We start from the raw sequence: 23,045 nt of genomic DNA on the forward strand, positions 1-23,045 counted from the left end.
GTCCAAAAATTAATTCTGCTGATGAATAGTACTGTGAACAATTGATTGTACACTGGATGACAGTATGGTATGTGACTATTTCTCAATAAAATTGAATTTAAAAATTGGGGTCAGAAAAAGTGATTTTCAGATATTTATCCCCAAAAGGACAATAAAATGATAAATAATCTAAAACTATTCTGTCCCAAAGTGATTAATTTGTTTAAAATGTATTTTTGAAATGTATTTTATAATTTTTATCAATAATGATGAAATAAATGAATTTGAAGGGAAATAATCCTTAAAATGGACTTCTATTCTTGTAATTAGTTTAAATTCTGTTTCAAGAATAAAGAGGAGTGACAGCAGCAAGATGGGGGTTAAGATGCCCTGGTGAGTAACCCCTTAGAAAATCGTAAAAATTGGGCAGAATCTATCAGATTCAACTCAACGAAATGTCTTGAAAATGATCAAGGATAGACAATTCAATGAGTGCAAAATAGGAAAAAAGAAAAATTAAAACAAGTAAGAAGGCCCCTGAAAGAATATCTGGACTCCCTCTTTCCTTAGTTCTGTCAGTTTTGTTGACCCATGGTGGCTTGAGAGCCCATGTGCACATGGGGACTGATTATTAGTTCACCTGAATGAAAATATTGGGTGTCATTGCACATCAACTTCAACTGGCTCCACAGGTGGCTGACAGAATAAAAAACTCTGAATATTTCTATGGAAGAGAAGCAGCAGGAAAAGACAAGGTAGAATGGATCACTGCTGACCCCAGCCACCTGGGGAAAAAGCTGTGATTGAGACAAAGAGCACCATCCGGGTCCAGAAGAAGAAGAGGAAGAGATAAACCCCTATAATGGAAGGAAAACAACTGCATTGACTGAGGAGTTATTGAAAGATCCTGCATATGCCTAGGGCAAAATATATGATTAGAATACCTGAAAATACATGAACATTCAGCAGAGACTGATCTATTTCATCAGGGTAAACTGGGGAAAGTGTTGAAGAAGTGCCATAACACAGTCTACACTAAAATCCTGTGGAAAAGGAAGACAACCTTTAAAGTTACCATATCAAAATATTCAAGTGGTCAAATTTCAGCAAAAGATTACAAGACATTGAAAGAGTAAGAAGAGAAAGATTATTGCATGGAATAACTGAAAAACCAGTAGAAGATCTAGCATTGGCATAAAAAACTCAAAGACACTAAGGCAATTCTAAATAAATTCAGTAAGTGAGGATAACATTGACATATAAATAAAAGAAATCTGGAAACTATACATGAAAAAAGGAATTTGAACATTTTCAAAAGAGCAAGCAGAAATTCTGGGTGTGAAAAATGGAAAAAGGAAATACACTGGAGGGGCTCAAATGTGCAAAACAGTAGATTTGCACATAGAAGAATGAATTATCTATGAAGACCAGGATAATTGACATTATTCATGTGAGAAGAAAAAAAAACAGTTGAAAAAGATAAGGAAAGCCTATAGGACATATGATATTACATGCTCATAAAAACATATGCAAAGAGACAAGATGGCAGATTAGGAGAGACAGCAAAATTCCCATGAAAAACACTAGATAAAAGACAGAAAGTGCCCCACAATAGCAGTTCCAGGGTTCCACTGGCTGGGCAGTGACTTATTCATCCAGAATGACTGAACACTTGGAAAAACTGAGAAACTTTATTTTGAATCATGTGAATATTTGCTCCAGAAGCCACTGGCAAAATGGCCACTACAGCCACACTGCAGTGCAGAGTAACCAAGAAACTATATTTGGGAGTGGATTAGAGACCTGGGAAATGAACCAGGAGCAGGCAGCAGGAGCCATGGTTGATCATGGTGGGGAGTGCCTTCCACACCTGGGCACTTGCCTCAGTATCTGGCATGGGTGATAGCCCTTCACACACCCACAGCTAAAAATCCCAGAGCCAGGGATGAGCCATGGTAGCAGGGAGATGATTGCAGAAGTGGGTATTTTCCATGACCCTTGAAGCCATTTTTGAAGCAGGCTAGGAGAGACACCTATGCAATGCCACAGCTCAGACCTTCCTAAGGGAATTTTGTGTTCATCTGGCTTCTGATAGCACACACAACTCCTCCATAGAAGACTGGAGAATGCACAGCCTAGAGGCAGTGTTGATGCAGGGAATTGCAAGGAGCTCTAACCAATCCCAGGGACTTGTAGACTCATAGCAGAGATGCGCTGCAGGAAATCTTAGCTGAAGGGATAGATGCACACTACAGCCCCACAGCATTCCTGCCACAGACTAGAGAATGGCTTGGAGTACTGGATCTTGATACCATCTTCCTGCCAAACTGCACAGGTCATGCCCCCAAGCCATAGGGCTGGTGGTCACCATTGTACATGGAAAATTGGTGTACTGACTGGACTTCCACAAGGTTTGAACCTCACTTCTGGCATAGATGACGTTGGGGAGCTGGCTTGGGAGTGCCATCTGCTGGTAGGCCAGGGAAAGTGCAATCCACAAAGCTGCAGCTCTGTCAAAATATGGATAATGGTTTAAATAAGTCTTCATATCCTCAAAGAACTCTATAAAGATGAGCAAATACAAAGAGGCCAAAAACAAAAGAAAAATTTAAAGCATATGAAGAAACCAGAGATATGGATAACCCAAAGTCCCAAAATAAAAAGCAGGGGACAAAGAAGCAAACACAGGTGGAGCCCTGTGCTTTAGCTCATGGGGTTGGTCAGCTCTTCTCCTGGGGAGGGTACTAGGCAGGTTGGCTCCCAATGCAGGCTGGGAATGTCAATGCTTAGGCTCACTCATCACCAAAATAGGAGGCATGTGTAGAAGGAGGGCTTGACTTATTTATGCCTAGGTCCTGGGACAGGATAGGAAGGACCCCTGGGTGGTGTGGTTGGTTTTAAAAAACTTCTATTTTGTTAATAAATTTCTAATCCCTGCCCCAACCCTCAAACATCTGTCTGTTATGGACCTTGCCAAGACCTGCTCTAGGTCTGAGTCACACCTAGATGTCTGCCCAGACTGTGGCTCAGTTCTACCTCTGCCCAGGACTCAGGATATGGTCAGTTGTACTAATTGTGGCTTCTCCATCAACATGCAGGACTTCAAAGGGAAGGTTGTGAAGACTTCATTTGTGTTCCACAAACTGGGAACAGCTGTGCCTATGTCAGTGGAAGATGGAACAGAGTTCCAAGTGCCCATGGTTGACAGATGCTGCTCTTGATGTTGTCATGAAGGACTAGCATACCACACCAGACAGATGCACTCAGCAGATGAAGGGCACATTGTCTTCTACACCTGTACCAACTGCAAGTTCCAGGAAAAGGAATACTCTTGATCTTTTTTTGTCAGCTACTCAGCAATGCCTCCCTCTCCTCTTCCTTGGAAGGTGAACACTGAGTCTTTAGATCTCCTGTCCATCCCCTCTGGTTGTAATGTCTTGCTCCCAGAAGAAGTACCAGATCCTTGTGTGGAAATTGCCATTGTCCTTGGAGCACTCCTACTCCTAGCTGAGTTTCCTTAAAGTTGTATTTCTCTGTAAGAATATGTCATTTACAATCTGCTTTGCTGCCACAGGAATTTAAATGAGCTAACAGAGATATATTTGTCCTTTCAGCAAATCAATCAACTGCAAAAGACAATATAAATTAGTAGTACGTGAGAAAGAAAAAGGGGAAGAAAAAAATAGAGCCAAAAATGATGATAATATAAAAAAGCAATTATAAGAATCCTCACCTTTCAAATCCATTTGATTACCGAGTTTAGGAAAACAAAAAGTGGAAGTTTGGATAGTGAGAATTCAACTGAAAATTTAACCAAATCTATTTGGTCTATAAATTTTGACAATGAAAAGTTCTGATACTACTGATAACAGCACATACTACAGGTAAACAAGAAATTACTTAAATGGTAATTGTGCTCTTTTAATTGCTCTTGAAGTAAATGTAATGTACATATTCTTTGTAATACATTCACATATAGAAAGGAAGAAAGAAATAAAGTACATAGCGTGGGGAATCCCACTCTGAATCCCATTATTCAGAGATATATATGTGTGCGAATATATATATATATATATATATATATATATATATGGTCTTACTATACATGCTGAACCATATCTTGCTTTTTCAGTTTGAACCAACAATTTGCAAAGGAAATAGAATCCAGAAACAACAAACATTTCAAATTTTTAAAAAAAGAAGCAATCACAAACACTAATATCATGCCTCAGGATATAAAGGACATTGAGGCCCTAGAAGAACATAAAGTAGAATTTGCAAGAGTAAATGAAAAATAGAGTGTCTTATGAAAAAAAAGAATCTATTGATCAAATTAAAAAGATTCTGGAAATACATAGCACCAGACTGGAGGAAGACAAAGAATGAGAAAGTGAACTTGAAAGTGTATTGGAAAGTAAAAGCACAGAAAAAGAACAGTGAAAAAAACAAAAAATTAGAAATAGATCTCAAGGCTATGATGGACAACATGAAGCACACAAATATAAGAATCATTGGTGTTCCAGAAGGAAAAGAAAAGGATAAAGATCTAAGAAGAGTATTCAAACACATTGTAGAGGAAAACTTCTCAACCCTTCTAAATGATATAAATACACAAATAATAGAAGCCTAATGCATTCCAAACAGAATAAATCCAAATAAACAAACTCTGAGACATACTCCGATTAGATGGTCAAATGTTGAAGAAAAGGAGCAAGTTCTGAAGGCAGGAAGAGAATAGCACTTCACTACATACAAGGGAAACAACATAAGACTAAGTACTAACTACTATGCAGCCACCATGGAGGTGAGAAGGCAGTGGTATAACATATATAAAATTCTGAGAGAGAAAAATTGCCAACCAAGAATTCTTTATCCAGAAAACCTGTCCTTCAAATTTGAGGAAGATCATAAAATCTTCACAGAAAAACAAATCATAAGAAAATTTGCTGCTTAGAGACTTGCCCTCAAGAAATACTTTGGATCTTTGGATAATTGTATGGTATGTGAACACTTTGAGTAAAAATAAAAATAAAGTCAGAGGACTGTGTTTTAAAACTTCAACTTCCAAATGAGATCAAGGGAAGAGATGTCTATTTGGTGCAGTATCTATATTTTCTAAACATTATAACTCTACAGTTGGTTTGTTCATTCACCACAGTTACATGGAACGTTGAATAGAAAGTGAGATATGGTAGGTTAGTATAGAGTATAGAGTGAAATAGTGATACACCCCAAAGTAATTTGGGCAGAGAATAAAAAATATATTTACAGCCTCCTCCCATGTCCCTCCCAAGGATCTGGGGAAAGGTGCAGAAGTGTTGGACTTCCTAACCTGGACTGGTGTTGATGTTGTTACAAACATTGGGACTGGCAGTTTGGTGTGCCAAGCCCTTGATCACGGGACTTGCCCTTATGAAGCTTATGAAGCTTGTTACTGCAAGGCTAAACTTGCATATAATTGTGCCCAAGAGTCTCCCCCTGAGTACCTCCTTGTTGCTCAGTTGTGGCCCTCTTTCTCTCTAACTGAGCCACCTTGGCAGGTGAACTCAATGCCCTCCCCCACACATGGTACCCAACTCCCAGGGGTGCAAATCTCCCTGGCAATGCATGATATGGCTCCCAGGGATGAATCTGGACCTGGCATTGTGGAATTGGTAATATCTTCTTGACCAAAAGGTGGATGCAAAATGGGATGAAATACTTTCAGTAGCTGGGAGATTTCAAATGGAATCAAGAGCTCACTCTGGTGGACATTCTTATGCACTATATAGATAACACTTCTTAGGTTATAATGTATTGGAATAGCTAGAAGTAAATACCTGAAACTACTGAACACCAACCCAGTAGTCTGGACTCCTGAAGATGATTGTATAATAATGTAGATTACAAGGGATGACAGTATGATTGTAAAAACCTTGTGGATCACACCCCCTTTATCTAGAGCATGGATGGATGAATAGAAAAATGGGGATAGAAATTAAATGACAAATAGGGTGGGATGGAGATGGCTTGGGTGTTCTTGTTGACTTTTGTTTTTATTGTTATTCTGATTCTTTCTTATGTAAGGAAAATGTTCAGAAATAGATTGTGGTGATGAATGCATAACTATATGATCATACTGTGAACAGTTGATTGTATACTGTCAATGACTGTATGGTATGTGAGTATATTTCAATAAAACTGAATTAAAAAGACACAGGAAAGAAAGGAAAAGGTAATCAGATCTTCCTACAGAAGATCAACTATACACAAATAATGCAGCAATAAGGAAATGGAGGATAAAGAAGGAATGGGCATATAAGAATCAAAGGGCAAAATGGCTTAGGTAATGACTTATCAGTAATTAATTTTAATGGAAACTCTCCAATTAGAGAATGGAAGAATGGATAAAAAGCATGATCCAACTATATGATTTACAAAAAACTTGCCTTAGAAGCAAAGACAAAGTTAGTTTGAAAGTGAAAGGAAGGAAAAATATATTCCAATCAAATAGAACAGAAGTCCATACTAATAAGAGATAAAATGGACTTTTAGGCAAAACCTGTTACCAGGGAGAGAGAAACTAACATGTATTAATAAAAGGGCCAATCCACCAAAAAGTTATAACAATTATAAATGTACTTCAGCTAACAGTAAGTCACAAAATACAAGAAGAAAATATTGACAAAACAAAGGAAAATAGTTCTATAATGCTATCTGGAGATTTCAATATCCCACTTTCAATAATGACTGAACAGGTACACAAAATATCAGTAAGGAAAGAGAAGACTTCATTTAACACAAATGAAATAGACCTACTGGACAACATAGAACACTCCATTCAACAATAGACTACACAATATTATACAGCACAAACGTATCATTCTCCAGGATAAACCACACTTTAGGTCACAAAACAAAACTCAATAAATTGTAAAAGATAGAAATTAACAGAACATCATCCATGACTAAACAGAAGGAAAAGTGGAAAGTCATAAAAATGTGGATATTAAACTGCACACTTTTAAACAACCAATGGATCAAACCAGAAACTACAAGAGAAACGAAATTCCCTGGTGCAAATGCAAATGAAAATAAAACATCAAAATCTGTGAGATAGGACAAAAGCAGTGTCCATTAGGAAATTATAGCTGTAAATAACTACATTAGAAAGGAAAGATCTCAAATCAATAACTTAATTATGCATCTTGATGGCCCAGAAAATGAAGAGCAGAAGCCCAAAGGCAGTAGAGGAAAGGAAATAGATGAGAGTGGAGATGTATGAACTAGATAATAGAAAAACAATAGAGAATTAAAGAAACAAAAAGTTGGTTCTTTGAAAAGATCAATAATTTTGACATACTTTTAGCTAGAATGACAAACAAAAATATGAAAGAACACACACAAAAATCTAAAATCAGGAATGAATGGGGGACCTGACTACTGATCTTTTGCAAATTAAAAGGATTATAAGAGATTGCTTTGAGTAATCAAATGCCAACAAATGAGAAAAACTAGAAGAAATGAACAAATTCCTAGAAAAACACAGTTTAGCAAAATTGATTTGAGGAAAAACAGAAGAGTTCAAAAGACTTGTAACAAGTAAAAAGATTGAATCAGTAATCCAAAACTCTGAACAAAGGAAATTCCAGGACCAGATTATTTCATTGATGAATCAAAGAAGTAACATCAATTCCTCTCAAGCAATTCCCAAAAAATCAGCTGTGGAGAGTTCATTTCCCAACTCATTCTCTGAGACTTGCATTACTTTAATAACAAACCCTGATGGAGCACTAACTTCCATCTATCCCACCCCAATGCCACCATGGATCAAGCCATCTCTTATACGTTAAGTACTATTAAATGTGTGCCTAACTCTGTGCCTGATGTGTTCTTTGTCCTAGGGCCAAACTGAGTTATGACAAGAATGCTGCTGTTAGTTATAGTTTTAGTTATTCTTAAAAAAATTAAGGATAATGAAAATAACCAAATTTACCTGTCAGTTACACTGCTTTTCCCTAAGACTTCTCTAAAAGTACATGTAATCAACTTTAAGTTAGAAACAAAAAGTTTTAAGAGGATAAAGAAAAGTTATGTTAATTAACATGACCCTAGTAAATGTGTAGAAGCAAAATGAAAACAAAACCTCTGTTAAGGTTTGTGGTTGATGACCCCAATATAAACAATGTTTTTATCTCTGAAAGTGGCTTCATTTAAAATGCTTATTTAAAAAGCTAGAGTTAAAACTGTAAGCTCTTACAGCAGTCACATTTACTCCTGAGCTTTAACCATTATTTCTAAATTCTGAAAATCTTTTCTATTTGTTGAATCTAGTAGTTCCCTAAAATTTAGATATCTATGTAATACCTAAGACTCAGAATTAAGGATTACTCAATACAAAAATGGGTGAATAATTCTAACCTAGTTAAGACTAAGGTAAATAAAAATTCAGGGTAAAGGATAATACTGTCTGTATACAAAAACTAACTTCTGTGTAAGACAAAAAGGAGCCAGAGTATTTTAAGCAAAAGAAATAAGAACTTATTTGCAAAGACACTTAAAGGTCTAGAGAAAAACTATTAAACTTCCCAGCCTCAGGAATACCTACTATTCTCTTAAGCAGTTGGACCTCCAAATTTAGTTAGCCAAACCCTCAAACTTAAGGCTTGCCCTTACAAAAATTATACCTGTAATAGCAAATCTAAACATTCTTATAATTAATACCTAAAAAGTCATCCCCCAAAAGAAACCCTTGTGTTGCACAGATGTAGTCTTTCTCAAAACCACACTCTGTAATTAAGCCCATCACTTTTCCCCCTATGTGGGACATGACTTCCAATAGTTTGTCCCTCTAGCAATGTGAGATATGATTCACAAAATTAAGCCTGGCCCTGCCATCATAAAATTAGTTAACCAAAATAATAATAATAATAAATATAATAATAATTTTAGTAATAATAATAAGGTGGTGAGGTGCAGGTTTTAGTTACTCCTCCAGGACAGTAGGTAGGAATCCAGGAACTGCATGGACCAGACATCAGAGAGCAATTTGACTTTGGGCATACTTCATGCAACACTCACAAATTTGTGGAAAAGCTGAGATCAGTAAAACCTGTAAGTTCTTCTGGCCAGGGAACCCATGCCCCTACCTTCCAGGCTCAGTCCAAATGGTAGGAGGGGCAATCCATGCTGGTAATGAGGAGGCAGAACTGCAGTTCTGGATCTTATTGAACACTCAGATGGCTAATTCAAACTCGAAACATAGACTGAGACCAGACATCAGAGAATCCAGGAGAAGTCAGCCCAGCAGAGAGGAGACAGGGCTAGCAAAAACAGCAAAGAAAACCCAAAAATAAAAGCAGAGACTTTGGAGTCCTGGTAAACATAGAATGAGAAAGGCCAGGGGTCAGGCAGAGTCAGGCTCATATGCAAATCCAGAAGGTGAGTTTCTGTGTCTGAAGAGCCCATTTCTCTGCTTTCTTGGTTGTTCCTTAATGGCCATAATCTCCTTGACTATTAGCATCTCAATAGCCCATTAGATCTGCAAGGAAGATCCTTCTTTTTTATCTTTTACTTTTTTTCTAAAACAATTACTCTAAGAAGCCCTTTACAGAAAGCCTCAAAGACTTGCAATTTGGGCAGGTCAAGACAAGAGCAGATCTAAGAGAGCTCTGAGACACAAGGCAATAATTCCAGTGGCTGAGAAAATTTGCTAAACACCACAACTTCCCAAGAAAAGAGGGGCTCCCCCTTACAGCCATCTTCCCAGTCAGCAGGCAACACTCCTACCTGGCATCAGTGCCACAGCCCAGAGTGGCCCCAAACAACCCAGTGTGATCAGAAGTGTTTCCAACAACACAGGCACAAATGACAATATCAGACATGGACAATAGTCTTTCCCACACCCTTGGCTAATTGTCCCAGAGCTGGGAAGGTGGAGCTGTGTGAAAAGGGGGAAATTAATACACCCCATTGAGCCATCCTTTCAGCAGACTGGGAATGACCCTACACAGCCCTGAAGCCCAGAACCTCCCTTGGAGGTTGGTGCTCACCTGTGACATAGCACAGTTTCCCTCAGCAGAGGACCCAGGAGTGCACAGCTCAGAAGAAGGACCCACTTGTAAGTCCCAGGGACCATACACCAATACCAAGGATTTGTGGGTCAGTGGCAGGCACAAACTGTGGCAAAACTGAACTTAAGGATTAGACTATTGCAACAGCTTTAAATCTCCAGGAACACCAGGGAGATTTGATTATTAAAGCTGCCCTCCCTCCCTCCCTAACGTCTCAGACACATGCCCCAAATGAAGGTGAGGCAACACCAACTACACATGCAAGCTGGGTGTACCACACAAGACTCACACCCCCACTCACCACAAAGACAAAGTGGCAGAGAACTGGCTTGAGAGAAATAGGTGGCTGGTGTATGCCACCTGCTGGTTAGTTAAAGTGTACTCCACAAGCTGTAGATCTGACAAATTAGAGATAAGTGTTTGAATCAGTCTATATATCATAAAACAACCCTATCAAATGAAGCAAATGCCAAAGAACAATAGAAAATTTTAAAGCATATGAAAAAAACAGATGATATGGATAACCCAAGCCAAAACACACAAATCAAAAAATCAGAGGAGACACAGCACTTGGAGCAATTAATCAAAGAACTAAAGATGAAAAATGAGAGCATGGCACAGAATATAAAGGACATGAAGAAGAGCATGGCACAGGATATAAAGAACATGAAGAAGACCCTAAAGAACATAAAGAAGAAATTGCAAGATTAAACAAAAAAAATAGATGATCTTATGGAAATAAAGGGAACTGTTGACCAAATTAAAAAGATTCTGGATACTCATTGTACAAGACTAGAGGAAGCTGAACAGCAAATCAGTGACCTGGAGGATGACAGAACAGAAAATGAAAGAACAAAAGAAAGAATGGGGAAAAAGATTGAAAAAATCAAAATGGAGTACAAGGATATGATAGATAATATAAAATGTCCAAATATAAGGCTCACTGGTGTTCCAGAAGGGGGAGAGAAGGGTCTAGGAAGAGTATTTAAAGAAATTGTTGGGGAAAACTTCCCAAATCATCAAAACACAATAAATACACAAATCATAAATGCCCAGAAAACTCCAAATAGAATAAATCTAAATAAACCCACTGCAAGATATATTCTGATCACAAATATGGAAGAGAAGCAGCAAGTTCTGAAAACATCAAGAGAAAAGCAATTCACCACCTACAAAGGAAACAACATTAAGACTAAATAGTGACTAGTCAGAAGCCACCATGGAGGCAAAAAGGCAGTAGCATGAAATACTTAAAATTCTGAGAGAGAAGAATTGCCAACCAAGAATTCTTAACCCAAGAAAGCTCTTCTTCAAATTTGAGGGAGAGCTTAAATTTTTCACAGGAAAACAAATGATAGAATTTGCTAACAAGAGACCTGCCATATTTGACATACTAAAGGGAGACCTGCTGACAGAAGAACAAAGAAAGGAGAGACAGAGAGATGAAGAAAGTTTCAGTACTAAAGACATTCAGTACGGGTACACTGAAGGGCATTAAGAGAGAGAGGGAAAAACATATCTGATAAACATAAAACAAAGGATAAGATGGCTGATTCAAGAAATGCCTCCACAGTAATAATGTTGAATGTAAATGGATTAAATTCCCCAATCAAAAGAATGGATCAAAAAAAAAAAAAAAGAACCATCAAAATGTTGGATACAAGAGACTCATCTTAGACACAGGGACACAAAGAAATTGAAAGTGAAAGGATGGAAAAATATTTCATGCAAGCTACAGCCAAAAGAAAGCAGAAGTAGCAATATTAATCTCAGATAAAATAGACTAATTGCAAGGATGTTATGAGAGACAAAGAAGGCCACTACATACTATTAAAAGAGGCAATTCGACAAGAAGAAATAACAACCACAAAAGTTTATGCACCCAATCAAGGTGCCACAAAATACATGAGACAAACACTGGCAGAACTAAAGGAAGCAACTGATGTTTCCACAATAACTTTGGGAGACTTCAACACATCATTCTCTCCCACAGGTAGATCAACCAGACAGAAGACCAAAAAGGAAACTGAAAACCTGAACAGTCAGATAAATGAATTGGATTTAACAGACATATATAGGACATTACATCCCAAATCACCAGAATACACAACGTTCTCCAGTGGTTACAGAACTTTCTCCAGAATAAATCATATGCTGGGACATAAAATAAGCCTCAATAAATTTAAAAAAAATTGTATTTATTCAAATCACATTCTCTGACCAAAATAAAATACAATTAGAAGTCAATAACCTTCAGAGACTTAGAAAATTCACAAATACTTGGAGGTTAAACAACATGCTCTTAAACAATCAGTGGGTTAAATAAGAAATAGCAAGAGAAACTGCTAAATATATAGAGATGAATGAAAATGAGAACACAACATACCAAAACCTCTGAGATGCAGCAAAAGTGGTACTGAGGGGGAAATCTATAGCACTAAATGCATATATTAAAAAGGAAGAAAAAGCCAAAATCAAAGAACTAATGGATCAACTGAAAAAGCTAGAAAATGAACAGCAAATCAATCCTAAACCAAGTATAAGAAAAGAAACAAGGACTAAAGCAGAAATAAATGACATAGAGAACAAAAAAAAACCAATAGAGAGGATAAATAACACCAAAAGTTGGTTCTTTGAGAAGATCAGCAAGACTGACAAGCCCTTAGCTAGACTGACAAAATCAAAAAGAGAAGACCCATTTAAGCAAAATAATGAATGAGAAAGGTGACATTACTGTGGATCCCAAAGAAATTAAAAAATAAGAGGATACTAAGAACAACTGTATGCCAACAAATTGGATAATGTAGAGGAAATGGATATTTTCCTGGAAACATATGAACAACCTAGACTGAGCAGAGAAGAAATAGAAGACCTCAACAAACCAATCACAAGCAAAGAGATCCAGTCAGTCATCAAAAAGCTTCCCACAAATAAATGTCCAGGGCCAGATGGCTTCACAGGGGAATTCTACCAAACTTTCAAGAACAACTGACACCAATCTTATTTAAACTCTTTCAAAACATCAAAGAAAACGGAACACTACATAAAACCATTTTATGAAGCTACCATCAATCTATTACCAAAACTAGGCAATGATGCTACAAAAAAGGAAAACTACAGACTTGTCTCCCTAATAAATATACAAGCAAAAATTCTCAACAAAACACTTGCAAATTGAATCCAAAGACACATTAAAAAAATCATGCACCATGATCAATTGACATGCAAGGATGGTTCAACATAAAATCAATCAGTATATTACAACCCATTAACAAATCAAAAAAGAAAAATCAAATGATCATCTCAATAGACGCTGAAAAAGCATTCAACAAAATCCAACATCTCTTTTTGATAAAAACACTTCAAAAGGTAGGAATTGAAGGAATCTTCCTCAATATGATAAAAAGCACATATAAAAAAACATACAGCCAGCATAGTACTCAATGGTGAGAGACTGAAAGCCTTCCCTCTAAGATCAGGAACAAGGCGAGGATGTTTGCTGTCACCACTGTTATTCAACATTGTGCTGGAAGTGCTGGCCAGGGCATTTGCAAGACAAAGAAAAAACGCATCCAAATTTGAAAGGAAGATGTAAAACTGTCATTGCTTGCAGATCATATGGTCTTATATCTGGAAAACCCTGAGAAATCAGTGATACAGCTACTACAACTAATAAACAAATTTAGCAAAGAAGTGGGTACAAGATTAATGCATGTAAGTCAGTAATGTTTCTATATGCTAGAAATGAACAAAGTGAATAGATACTCAAGAAAGAGATAACATTTACAATAGCTACTAAAAAAAATCAAGTACCTAAGAATAAACTTAACCAAAGATGTAAAAGACCTGTACAAAGAAAACTACCTAACTCTACTAAAAGAAATAGAAGGGGGCCTTAAAAGATGGAAAAAAAATATTCCATGTTGAAGAATAAGAATGCTAAATGTCATTAGATGTCAATTCTATCCAAACTCATATAAAAATTCATTGCAATCCAAATCAAAATTCCAAAAACCTATTTTGCAGACTTGAAAAAGCTAGTAATCAAATTTATTTGGAAAGGGAAGGCGCCTTGAATTGCTGTTGAATTGCTGAAGACACTCGAAAAGAAAAACGAAGTGGGAGGACTTACACTCCCTGACTTCGAAGTTTATTATAAAGCCGCAGTTGTCAAAACAGCATGGTGGTGGCACAAATATAGACATATCAATCAATGGAATTGAATTGAGGATTTGGAGATTGACCCCCAGATCTACAGCTGACTGATCTTTGATAAGGCCCACAGAGCCACTGAACTGAGACATAACAGTCTTTTCAAAAAATTGGTCTGGGAGAGTTGGATATCCATATCCAAAAGCATGAAACATGAACCCTACCTCACACCCTACACAACAATTAACTCAAAGTGGATCAAGGATCTCAATATAAAAGACAGTACCATAAAACTCCTAGAAGATAATGTAGGGAAATATCTTCAATACTTTGTATTAGCTGGCCACTTCCTAGACTTTATACCCATAGTACAAGCAACAAAAGAAAAAAATTGAAAAATGAGAACTCCTCAAGCATAGAAGTTTCTGGACCTCAAAGAAATTTGTCAAATAGGTGAAGAGGCAGCCAACTCAATGGGAAGAAAATTTTGGAAACCAGGTATCTGACAAAAGACTGATATCTTGTATATATAAAGAAATCCTACAACTCAATGACAATAGTACAGACAGCCCAATTATAAAATGGGCAAAAGATATGAAAAGACAGTTCTCTGAAGAGGAAATACAAATGGCCAAGAAACACATGAAAAAATGTTCAGCTTCACTAGCTATTAGATAGACAAAAATTTAGACCACAATGAGATACCATCTCACGCCTATTGGAATGGCTGCCATTAAACAAACAGGAAGCTACAAATGCTGGAATGGATGTGGAGAAATTGGAACTCTTATTCATTGTTAGTGGGACTGTATAATGGTTCAATCACTCTGGAATTCAGTCTGACAGTTCCTTAGAAAACTAGATATAGTGTTGCCCTTCGATCCAGTGATTGCACTTCTAGGTATATACCCAGAAGATATGAAATCATTGACATGAACAGATATCTACATGCCAATGTTCATAGCAGCATTATTCACAATTGCCAAGAGATGGAAACAACCCAAATGAGTGGATAAATAAAATGTGGTATATACACATGATGGAATACTATGTGGCTATAAAAAGGAATAATGTCCTGAAACATATGACAACATGGATGAAACTTGAAGACATAATACTGAGTGAAATAAGCCAGTAACAAAAAGAGAAATATTATATGCCACCACTGATGTGAAAATTAAAAACTGTAAAACAAATGGTTTATAATGTAGAATATAGGGGAACTAGTAATAGAGAGCAGTTAAGGAAGAGGGAATGATAACCCAATAAGAACAAACAAGCTATCAAGGGTAAATTTAACATTCTGGGAATGCCAGGAGTGACTATGGTCTATTAATTTCTGATGGGTATGGTAGGAACAAGTTCACAGAACTGTTGCTATATTGGGTTATTTTCTTGGGGTAGACTAGGAACATGTTGGAAGTAAACTAGTTATCTTAGGTTAATTGTCTTTTTCTTACTCCCTTGTTATGGTTTGTTTGAAATGTTTTTTTATTGTATTTTTTTTGATATATTGTTTTTTTAAAAAAAGAGTGAATTAAAGAAAGACAAATAATAATACTAATGTTAGGGGCTAAAAAACTTCAAATAGATTTGGGAACTCATTCAAAGTTACTCATATGCACACTTCAGCTAGATATTGCAAACTCATGGTATGCCAAGCCCCAACCAACTGTGTTCCTAAAAACCCTAAAATACCCTGAGCTCCATCTTGCTGCTGCTTCTGTTTAGACTATGTATACAGTTCCTCACCCAGTTTATTCCTTTCAGATTAGAAACCTTTCACAACTGACTCCTCCTTACCTGAAGCTATTCTCTGAATTCCCATGCTCAACCAACCACTATCAGTAGCATAGCCAGAGACTTCTGTGCTCACACAAATAGGGCTGTGTGCCAGTTTGAATGTGTTGTGTCCCCCAAATGCCATTATCTTTGTGGTCTTGTGTGGGGCAGACGTTTTGGTGATGGTTAGATTTGCTTGGAATGTGCCCCACCCAGCTGTGGGTGGTGACTTTGGTGGGATACTCCCATGGAGGTGTGACCCCACCCATTCAGGGTGGGCCTTGATCAGTGGAGCCATATAAAACATGCTGACTCAAAGAGACTGAACGGAGTGCAGCTATGAGTGATGTTTTTAAGAGGAGCAAGCTTGCTAGAGAGGAACATCCCGGGAGAAAGCCATTTTGAAACCAGACGCCAGCCATGTGCCTTCCCAGCTAACAGAGGTTTTCCGGACGCCATTGGCCATCTCCAGTGAAGGTACCTGATTACTGATGTGTTACCTTGGACGTTTTGTGGCCTTAAGACTGTAACTGTGTATAAAAGCCTATCCATCTCTGGTGTTTTGCATTCTGCAGCATTAGCAAACTAAAACAGGCTGCAACCCACTTGGAATAAGTCAGACACAAAAAAGACAAATATTGTTTGTTCTGGAGGCAGGGTTAGTATTAGGAGGATGGCTGTTTAATTAGCAAAGTGCAAATTCCAGAGAGCATTCAGAATGCAAGGAGCCAAGGAAAAAGGTACCTCTAAGGAAACAGCATTAAACAAACCCTGGTGCCTAGGGAGTTATCTAGGATCAGGCTTTACCAAAGGAAAAAGAGGGAGGAAACAATAAAAGAACTAGTAAATATAACAAAGCCTTATAAAGACATCATAAGAAAGATTATACCAATTAACCTTTTGAATATGCATGAAAAATTCCTCAACAAAATTCTACCAATCAAGTCCAGTGTCATATTAAAAGGATTATGTACAATGACCAACTGGGATTTACCCCAGTAATGCAAGTGTGTTCACCATAAGGAAGTCAACCAATATAAAACACCATATAATCCATGACTATCTCAATTGTTGCAGAGAAGGCTTTTGACAAAAGCCAACACATTTTCATGATAGAAACATGAAGAAAAATAGGAATAGAGGGGGATTTTCTCAACTTGAAAAAATATATATATGAAAAACCTGTCACTAACTTTAAACTAAAGAGAGAATACTGAGAGCCTTCTGCCTAAGATTAGAATAAAGGCACAGAAGCCTGCTTTCACTACTGTTATTTGACATTGTTCTAGAATTTATAGGTAAAGGAATTAGGCAAGGAAAAGAAAAACGTAGCACCCAAATTTGAAAGGAAGTAGAACTATCTATGTGTGCAGATGACTTAATTATTTGTATAAAAAATCCCAAGGAATCCCCAAGGAAAAATATGAAGTAAAGAAACAAATACTGGAAAGTTGCAGGCTACAAGATCATCAATAAAATCTGTTGTTTCTATAGATCAGTATTGAACAAGCAAAATGGAAATTTAAAAACAATTCCCAGAAGCCATGAATCTTGAAGATGATTGTATAAAAATGTAGCTTATGAGAGGTAACAAAGTGATTGGGAAAGCCATATATACCACACTCCCCTTTGTCCAGTGTATGGATGAATGAGTAGAAAAATGGGGGCAAAAAAAGGCATCCAGTGTTCTTTTTTACTTTAATTGTTCTTTTCCACTTAATTTTTATTCTTATTATTAATTTGTGTGTGTGATAATGAAAATGTTCAAAAATTAATTTTGGTTATGAATGCACAGCTATATAATGGTACTGTGAATAATTGAAAGTACATCTTGTATGAGTGCATAGCATGTGAATTAAAAATAAAAAATAAAAAACAATTCCACTCATGAGAGGAACTAAAAGAATAAAATATCTAGGAATGAATTTAACAAAGGAGTTTAAGAATGTGTACAGTGAAGTCTCCAAAACATGAAAGAAAGAAATTAAAGGTCTAAATAAATGTCAAGACATATTCTCTTTACAGATAGGAAGATTTAATATTGTGAAAATGTCAGTACAACTCAAAGCATACTCAGATTCAATACAATCCCTATTAACACCTCAGCAGCTTTCCTTACAGAAATGGAACAGCTGTTTCTCAAATTCATATAGAATTACAAAGGGCCCTGAAATAGCTAAATCAGTACTGGAAAAGAATCCAAAATGGGAATTTCAAACTTCGCATGTTCAAATCTTACTCCAAAGCCACAGTAATCAAAACAGTGTGGTGTAAGTATAGACCTGTAGACCCATCAAATAGAATTGAAAGTCCAGAAATGAGCCCATGCATTCAAAGTCAATTAATTTTGAAAAGGTGCTGTGTACCTTAATTGCAAAAAGGATAGTCTTTTCAACAGCTTCTTCTTAAAAACCTGCCTAATCACATGCAAAGTAATGAAGTTGGACCCCTACATCATGAAGTTATAATAATTAACTCTAAATAAATCCAGACCATCAACATAAGTGCTAAAACCAAAAAACTATATAGAGATATATTGGTCTTCATCAAAATTAAAAACTTTGTTTGACAAAGGACATTATCAAAAAAGTGAAAAGGCAGCTGTAGAAGGGGGGAAAATTGCTAACCATTTAGTGATAAGTTTAATATTAGAATATTTTAAGAACTGTTATAACTTAACAGCAAATAGGTAATTGACTCAATTTTTAAAAGAGGCAAGAGGCTTGAATAGAAATGTCTCCAAAGAAAATATATAAATCACCAATGAGCACATTAGCCATTAGGGAAATGCAAATAAAACCACACACACTCAAAAAAAATACCATTCTGCACCCTCTGAGCTAGATATTATTTAAGAAAAACAGGAAAAATTAACAATTGTTAGTCCCAGGTGAGATTCAGGATTCATACTTCCACTAAGGACTTGGAGGGTTCAGATATGAGTGATCATGGAAACCTCCTTTGGAAAGGAGCTGGTAATTTTCCCAGTTATGGGCCTGAATCCTGCTAGAGCACAGGAGGTTACAAAATATTGGTAATGAGAGTAGGAAAGAAGTACATATTTTCCCCATTACTCAAAGGATATGAAAGTATAAGAAGAGCAAGAATTTGTATGTGTGATAACACTCCCAAAAAAACATTTCAACCCATTTTTCAAAAAAGAAAAAAGAGAAAATTATAGTATATATGTATTTGAAAGTAACTTTTAGATAGGTAAAGACACAAGAATACATTAATTAACTCTAAATAGAACCAGATCCTCAAAATAAGTGCTAAAACAAAAAAACAAAATATGTACTTCTAATGTATTTAGAAATGTAAATCTAATGTATTTCTAATAGCTCTTCTACAGATAAGAAAAAACATGAGGAAAAACTTTGATTATAAAAGATTAAAAATATATACTTAAAATATTGAAGCAAACTCTTCATTCCCTCAAATTTTATTCTCTACATAAAAAATCTCAATACTGACTCCAATTCAGAAGCAGTTTGAATTTTCTTTTGAAGTATAGATTAACCAAAATTCCCATGAGAAGCTAGTAATAGAGCTTGATGCCTAATATAGCAGAAACCCCAATTGCCATGGATCACTAAAAATATATTTCACAAAGCTACATATTCTTATAATTATTTCTCCACTAATTTAGAAAAAAGAACACAGATTTTTGTATGAAATTGTAATTACTACAGGCTTAATTATAATGCCTTTATCATATATTATATGACAGCATATGTTATACACTGAATATGAATTCAGTATACAGTATCACTACTGCATTTACTTTCTTCTTAGTATTTGCTGCATACAGATAAAATACAGATAAGCTCCTACATATTTCATAAGAGTTTTAAGAACTAACTTGAGAAAACATGAACTTTGTGACTGACAAACATAAGATGGATGCAAAAGAATGAGTTTCAACAAATATACTCAAGCTAAATCTGTAATAACCAAAGAATGTAGTATTTATGTAAATTTCTATTTCTAAATATGAAAAGAATAGACCTTTGAATCTCATTTTATAATCAATATAGGGCCCAAAATTAGAGATAGGAAAAGGTATAATTTCTAGAGTCTAAGCCTACTGTTAGAAACTTTAGAATTGTTTGTATAGAAAACTTCCTGCTCATGAATGTCCTAAAATTCTACATTCAACCAATTCCCCAAATGTTGCAAAAGCCTATTTTAAAGTCTGTTTTAAAGTAAAGGAAGCTACCACTTCATCAAGAACCTAATATACACTTCATCAAGAACCTAATGTACATGCCATTGTCCGATATGGCAGCAAATTCCATATATGGCTAGTAAATGTAGAGATGTGCCATAAGTGTAAAACATACATCATAAAAGATGTTAATTTCAAAAACTATATGGTATGTAAATTGCACCAGTAATTTTTATATTGAATATATGTTTAGTGATGACTTTTTAAATTTATTGGGTCAAAAAAATACATTCTTAAAATCAATTCTGCCTATTCTAACTTAGTTTTAAAAATAATGCTACTGCTAGATTTAAATTGCATAATGGCTTAGATTAAATTTCCATTGGCTGCCCTGATGTAACATTTACCTTCCTCAGAACTTTAAATCTAATTTTTATTAGAGAAGTTGGTTTACAGAACAATCATGGTAAAATACAAGATATCAATATGCTGTCATGTTATTAATGCCTTAAATTGGTAGTAGTATTTGTTACAATTGATGAAAGCCCATTTTTAGAATTATACTATGAATTATACTCCATGATCTGAGTTAGGGTTCTTTATTTGTTTAGTGAAGTTCAATGGATTTTAATATTTTTATTCTATTACCATAAACGCAACATAATTTTAACCATACTCAGATACAGGTATCTAATGTATCTATTGTATATGTTAAATATATTTCTAAACTTTGTGTGTGTCAGTGTGTGTGTGCATATATATATGTGTAGATATATATATCCATATTACTGATTGCATTCACAATGTTTTACCTCCATCACCATCTCTTACCAAAACATTTCCATCATTCCAAATAGTAACTTGTGATGGTTGGCAGCTGACTATACCCCATAATATCATGTTCTTAAATTTAATCCATTCTTCTGTATGTGGGCCCATAGTAAGTAGATCCTATGATGAGTAGGATTTAAGTTAAATGTCATACCTCATTCAAGGTGTGTCTTAATCCTCTTTCTTGAGTCCTTTGTAAGAGGATGAAATCCAGATAGAAAGACAGAGAAACTCAGCAAGAAAGATACAGAAGCTGAGAAAGAGACTCCAGGGATGATGGTGGATTAGGAAAGTGAGGGCAAAAACTATCTCCATGAAAAACACAAGATAAAAGATGCAAAGTGTTCCAGAATACCAGTTCCAGCCCTGCACTAACTGGACAAGGTGTGCTAAATCCACAGAGACTGTGAACTTGGTGAATCCAAGAGTCTTCATTCAGAAAGGAGTGAGAGAGGATGCTACAGAGCCAGCAGGCAACCATAGTCAGGAGAAACCAGGGGTTGGTGCTTGGAGAAGGATTCATTAAAAAATCCCCAAAGCAGCTATACATAGAGTAGCAAGAGCTGGACAGTCAACTGTGGGGGACTGCTTTCCCCACCTTTGGCACCCAACTCAGTATCTGGTGTGGATGATAGCTTTTCCCACACCTGAAGATAATTGTCACAGAACTAGGAAGGTGGAGGTCCACAAAAAGGGGGAAATTACTACACTCCATGCAGCCATCTTTTCAGTGGGCTGGGAATGCCCCTCTGCAGCACCACAGTCCAGGGCTATGCCATGCAGTCAAGTGAGGCAGGAAGTGCCATCAAAACCCCAGGCAATGTCCTCAGTATCTGGCATGAATAATACGCTTTTGCACATACACAGCTAATACTCCTGGAGCTAGAAAAGCAGAGGTCTGCTGAAGGGGGAATTTACCATACCCCATACAGCCAAACTCTCAGTGAGCTGGGAATGCCCCTGCAAGGTGCAACTGCCCAGAGCTGCCCTTGGAGATGGTGTGCACCTGTGATGTTGTGCAGTCTTCCTCCCATGGATGCCCTTAGAGGCAGGACCTGCAGAGGGGTCCCAGAAGCCCAACACCAATACCAGGGACCCATGGTCAATGGCAGAGACAGACTGTGGAGTGACTGAGCTGAAGGTTTGGACTCCTGCCAAAATCTTGTCTCTGCAGAGATTTAATTCTTAAAGTTGCCCTCCTTCCATAACTGCTACACACACCAACAATCAAGGATGGCAGCACCAAAAACACATGGAAATTTGATGCACTGATTGGACCCCCACAGGATCTGGACACCCACTCACCACATACACAAATTAGGGGAGAACTGGCTTGAGGGTAATAGATGGCTCTTGGGTGCCATTTGCTGGTAACTTCGAGAAAGTACAAACCACTAAGCTGTGCTCTGATAAATTAAAGATAATTTTCCAAATATACCTGCATACACTGAAAGAACACTGTCAAGGATAAGCAAATGCCAAGAAACCAAAAACAACAGAAAATTTTAAACACATGAAGAAATCAGATGATGTGGATAATCCAAACCCAAACACCCAAATCAGAAGATCAGAGGAGACACAGTACTTTTTTCCTATTGTCTTCACTTCTTCAGGTACAAGGAAAATATACAAAAAAATAGATGGGGGTGATGAATGAACAACTGTATCATGGTAATGTGAACAATTGATTTTACACTTTGGATGATTGTATGGTATGTGAATATATCTAAAAAAATTGTATATAAAAAAGAAACTGAGAAAGAAACCACAGATGGAACACACAGAAGCTGAAAGCAAAGAAGGCCAGGAGAGAAGGGAAAGACCAGCAGGTACTTCCATATGTTTTGTCATATGACAGAGGAGTCAAAGATTACTGATATCTGGGTTGGAAAGAAATCATCACCTATTGATGCCTTGATTTGGACATTTTATGTCCTCAGAATGGTAAGATTATAAAATAAATCCCCGTGATGAAAGCCAATCCAATTCTTGTATATAGCATTTTGGCAGCTGCAGCAAACTAAAACATACTCTATACATTTTAAGCCTTAAATTAGCATTCCTTATCCCCACCCATACCT

General features: G+C 36.6%; 1 pseudogene; it reads left to right on the forward strand.

Moving 5' to 3' along the window:
• Positions 1 to 2,939: 2,939 nt before the first annotated feature.
• Positions 2,940 to 3,314, forward strand: LOC119524324 (annotated as a pseudogene).
• Positions 3,315 to 23,045: the final 19,731 nt, after the last annotated feature.

Source organism: Choloepus didactylus, chromosome Y (assembly GCF_015220235.1).
Source record: "Choloepus didactylus isolate mChoDid1 chromosome Y, mChoDid1.pri, whole genome shotgun sequence".
Lineage (NCBI taxonomy): Eukaryota > Metazoa > Chordata > Mammalia > Pilosa > Megalonychidae > Choloepus > Choloepus didactylus.